Genomic DNA, 5,378 nt, shown 5'->3' on the forward strand with positions numbered 1-5,378 from the left:
TGAGGTAAGCTCCCCCACCGGAACTGTCCATGGTGCTGAAGCGGTAAGAGGTTTTCTTTACTGCACACTTGCGTCCTCCCTCAAAAAAAAAAAAAACTCTTAAAAGCCAGGGTTGACATTTCAATGCCTTTTATTGTATTTCCATCCTCTTTAGTGATGGTTCTCTGTCACAAAAAATACATATCAGAAACTGAGACAACTCACGTGGTCTACAACTTTCCTGACTTTATTTATTTATTTTATTTTATTTTTTTCTCCCAGCAGAATGTTTGTAACCCTGTGAAGTGCAGCTGAATCACCTTTTGAACTAAATTATTGCACTTTTTTTTTTTTTTAACATGTCAGCTCCTCTTACATGAGCATCACTGTAACAACAGGCATCATGTGTCTTCTGGTTGAAGGACAGTTCAACAGGCAGCATTGTTCCAGCAATTAGCCAGTGCCCCTTTTTTTTTTTTTTTTTTTTTTGTACACTGATGCTTCAGTGGCTCCACAGACTGAACGCTGCAGTCCAAACAACTGATTCTTCAAAAATGACTGTGTGACACCTTCACTCTGACTGGGGGAGGGAAAAGAAAAATATGTGCACAATCACAGACAGACACAGTGTTCACTTGTTGTCATCATCACCGATTTGTACTTCTGATCTTGACTCAAACTTTTTAAAGGGCAATAAAAAATGCCTCCTTCCTTGTAATTCACTCAATGTGTACTCAGAGTACAGAGCCCTGTCACTGCACTGCTCACATTCCTCTACAATAAAATACCCGGTTTGAAGATTGGAAACATTTAACAACTACAGTAGGTGTTTACAGAAAGAATTCCGTTTTACCACGTTTATATTTCATTTCAGTTTTCACGGTCGAGGCATTTTGTCGCCAGCTTCGACTGGATTTACCAAAAAATGTCCCTGGAAATGGTACAAAAAAATGCAACTGTAAGCTTGAATTGTTGATAATTTTACTTGCATTGTTCAACAAAAAGGCTGCAGAAATAACTCCAAACGTCAAATTCAGCACATAATACTGATATTTTTATGCATTATCTGCTTACAAGTACCATTTATTGACAATGTGAGGCAATCAAAACAGCAACCAGCAGTGAGAATATGAGACGTTTCCCCCTACATGGGGTGTATGTTACAAATATATACACATATATCTTTCTAGTTTCTCAGTAACAAAGTAAAATCGGACTTGAATAAAAATCTTTTGAAATGACGACACTTGGGCTGTTCTCGCTTATATTGTGCAACATTGGAGCAGAGCAGAGAAGAAAAAAATTAACAAAGGTTCAAGGCATCAGGTGATAATGAAAGGATAGGGGCAATACTTCAAAGACCACGAGGTGCACATCACACAATTATACAATACAATTAGGATTAAAGGGGCAAAAGAGATAACAGGAGATAGGGATAAATTATCACAAAAGGAAAGATGTGACTCTCTCCTGACCTTCATTAAGAGAGGGAAAAAAAACTCATTTGGCGCCGGCCTTCTTTGCAGGGGGATTTGAGCCCTTTACATGAGACTGTGAGTCACTAGATAAGATTTACGGAGCATAAATGAGGAGCTGAACGGCTGCCAAACAATAACAAAATACGTTTCTTAGAACAGAACAAATACAGTAAGTCGTGATACGCAAATAAATATAAAACATAAAATTACATTTAGAGTTAAAAAAAAAAAATGTGACTGTTGTAGAACGGCACGTGTTTCATGCCATGCAGAGCGGAAGTCTATAATAAATAAACAATTTCATCGATTTGTATTCTGAGTGAACCAGTTTTTGATGATACACTTTCACATTTTTAAAATTTTGTTATTCTTGCAACTGTCTAAGCTGCTCAAGTTCACACATTAAAGGGTAATTCAACCAATTTTACACATGTAGGTTAGTTGAAATGTGGTGGGAAAAAAAAGTTGTATGAAGCCTTTAGAGACTCCAGATGAAGCTGAATGTAATCTGATAAACTGCCTCCAGTGATGTCACTCAGTGGCCAAGTTGCATTGTGGGTAATGTAGGCGCTATATTTCTGTTGGACTCATTGTAGACAGTTTAAACACAAATGATCAATATTTGTACAGCAGAATCAGATATGTCACCTTTTTCAATTCCAAGCATGCTTCAAAGCATGGTCCCTACATTACCCACAATGCAATTTATCCACCAAGTGACATCATTAGAAGCCATTTATAAGAATATATGCAGCTTCATCTGGAGCCACAAAAGTCTTCATACTACTTTTTTCCCCACATATGCGGTCGTTCTCCCCAAGACCTGTAAACACACTGTAATGTGCAAATTTGGTGGATTTACCCTTTAACTCTGTTGGCAAACAAACACATGGTGTCAGTCTGTGTCTATAACAGCCTCACATCAAATCACTCAATAAAACATGTGACCAGACTGCAGAGATAATGAACCACAGTTTTACTGTAAGCACTGTTTGATCAACATTTGCCCTCTAGACACAATCATGTGTCAATGTCCTCCAAAAAACACAAACATGACAAACTTTTTCAAGTTGAACAAGGTAAGAAAAGTTGGATAACCTCCCTGCTCTGACAGAAATACAAAAACACCCAGCTCTTCTTCACAGATTGAATCTTCCAGTAGTTTCTCCTGCAAGACAGAACGCATCTGCTTCAGACCTTGCGTTGCTCTTAAATGGCACCGTAACAACACTTCTTTGACTTTTGTTTAAAGATGGAATTAGGGTATCTCCTGTACAACCAGTCGTCCCAGGTCCAGAGGATTCTTTCCATCCTTTCCTCAAGCAACTTTGACTTTTTAATTTCACAAGCACAAGAACCAGAATCCTGATTTGTTCCTCCATCTCACTCATAAATCTACCAGCTGAAGTTCTCTCATGACTCAATTCTTCCAGTCCAACCCGTCATTATTTGGTCCGTCACACGCTTTCCTGCTTCCAGCAATGATCCTGATGGACTTTCATGGAGGCAAATGTCCAAACTTCCTCTTCCTGAAGCTGAACCACGATGGTCCCAGATCTCCACTGACATGCCCACATCTGGACGAAGACATCGTCATCATCTCCTCCAAGACTTCCCGCCTTCTCTTGCTCCCTTAGTTTTATACTAACAATGAAGCAGTCCAACCTGATCTTCTCCAGGATATTGTATTCCAGCTCTGTAAAGTCTTCCGCTAATTCTTGAGGTCTTCCATCAATCTTATTTTTCCATGTTTAACCTGAATCCAGGAGCCAGATGAGACACTTCAACAAGGATCTTGAGGGCACCTCCCCTACCTGATGTCCACTTGGAGAAGTCAGCTCTTCGGTGTGAGCTCTCCTCAACAACGACAATGTGAGTAGTTCTACATCTTCAATCTGTGTTCCTCCTCAGGGTCCTCTCAGTGTTTCTTTGCTACCAGCCAGTTCCTACCAGGCCCGGGGGGAAACAAGTTGATATTGGGCAGTGCTGTGGCGTTTGGTTTGTCCATGGTACTGCTGCTGTACCAGAGAAAAACAGCAATCTCATTATAACCAACAGGCCTGAAGCACATCAGGGTCCACAGCTGAAGGTGTAGTTCTGAACAGAAGATCTCGCAGGTTCTCACCAAATTATTGCTCTTTTAATAAGTTCCTACTACTGTTGCATCGTTGCCCTGACCTCTCTTCCCAAGCAAACAATGCCACCATGACTTATCAACAATGAGACCACCGACACTGTCCACCGCCTGCTGAGGGTGCACAGCTGAGGCAGAGATCAGCAGTAGCTGCTTGAGTCCTGGTGGTCGTAAAGAATTCTCCCAGATCCTTTGCCTCCCCATCTTGGATTTGGATCTTGTAACCAAAGACTTGGAGGTATTACAAGCAATGAGCTTGGAGGCGGTGGTGTCGGAAGGGCCGGTCGTCCTTTAATCGTGAGGCCAGTGGATCCACCAGCTACATGTCGGTGTTTACTGGGACAAGATACTGAACCCCAAATTGCTTCCAGTGTTTGTTCCATCGGTGTAAGTGTGTGAATGCCTGAGCAGAGGAATATCGCTCAGGATGGATCAGCATATGAATGTGTGACAAGTGCTTTGTGTAGTCAGCAGACTTGAAAAATCAAGTCACTGTATGAATGCTCGTCCATTTACCAGCAAACTATTTGGGAAAACACATCGTCCTCAGGAGAAAAGTTAATGTCATGACTGCACCAAGACACTGAGTGGACAAGATGGTCGTCAAGATGGAGTTTTATGTTGATTGAATTTTGTTTTCATTACAATTAATTAGTTTATTTCAAAAGAGTAGCTCCTCTTCCATAATGCCTAACAAAGCCTGAGGTGATGTTCATTAGTACACAGGATCATGACGAGCACAATGACGACGTACGCGACTCCGCTCTGACAACAGCCGGCTCCCAAATCGCCAGCGTGATGTTATTCAGCGTTACACTACAGTCTGTGTTTGGGGAAATTCTCAAATTAAATAACTGCTGTTCTTTTTTTTTAAATAAAATATCCACGATAACACTTGTGACACGTTTATACTCGCTCATTACCTCTCATTATCGCCCCGAGCTATATCTCATCAGTGGACGTAATTTGTCTGTTGGAGAACGTGCCGAGCATCGACGCTCAGGCTCCGTCTGGTCTTTTTTTAATTACTGGAAAAATACTTCTTTTTTTTTTTCTTTTTTACTGAGAAAGCTGTGCTGCGAAACTGTGAAACTAAGTCAGAGCAACATAAACCTGCAGAGGTCGATAATTCCAGAAAGACTCATGAACATCTTACACTCGTATTCATTTTAACACTGCCTTACTTTTAAAACAACCTTGTTTTAATCTCTCATCGTAGGGCTACAGTGAGTCTGAGACCTGAACCTGAGGACGTGGTGCAAAGCTCCGCGAGAGTCAGGTGAAGAATTCAAAACTGAAATTGAAAATCAATATTTCCCACAGTGCTTCTCTCCAATGTCTCAAACTTATACACACCAATCAACCCTCTCTTGTACTTCTCTTTTTTTTCCTTTTTTCTCCCTGTTCTGTTTACAGAATTTGCATCCTGAATTATGAAGTGAGGAAAAACCTTTATTGGACAAACGGCTGCGTGTGAAATCTGAACTGTACGTATTGTAAAAATCAAAAAGCAGATAAATGCAAAAAAAAAAAAGAAAAAAAAAAGAAATAATAATTAAATATATACAGCTGAAGAATGGAGAAGCGTTTGAAGCCAGACTGTCTGATCGAGGAGAAAGAAAAAAAAAATACAATTCCACAAATCTGTATCAGTGAATGATTAATTAATTTTTGTTGAATGATCTGTTTCGAGCCGTGCGAGATATCAGTTTCCATTTCTTCTACACTTTTACAGAAGATCTCAAGAGAGCGCCAGTTCAAAAGACGGTTCAATTTAGAGGTCCCGT

The 5,378-nt window shown here is 40.3% G+C and overlaps 1 long non-coding RNA gene across 1 annotated transcript; it reads left to right on the forward strand.

Moving 5' to 3' along the window:
• Window positions 1-215: 215 nt before the first annotated feature.
• LOC119028376 lies at window positions 216-5,077 on the forward strand. The gene is made up of 3 exons (XR_005077695.1): window positions 216-3,329; window positions 4,811-4,870; window positions 5,008-5,077. It is a non-coding gene; the product is annotated as an uncharacterized LOC119028376 (long non-coding RNA).
• The last annotated feature ends 301 nt before the right edge of the window (window positions 5,078-5,378 follow it).

This window comes from Acanthopagrus latus, chromosome 11 (genome assembly GCF_904848185.1).
Source record: "Acanthopagrus latus isolate v.2019 chromosome 11, fAcaLat1.1, whole genome shotgun sequence".
NCBI lineage: Eukaryota > Metazoa > Chordata > Actinopteri > Spariformes > Sparidae > Acanthopagrus > Acanthopagrus latus.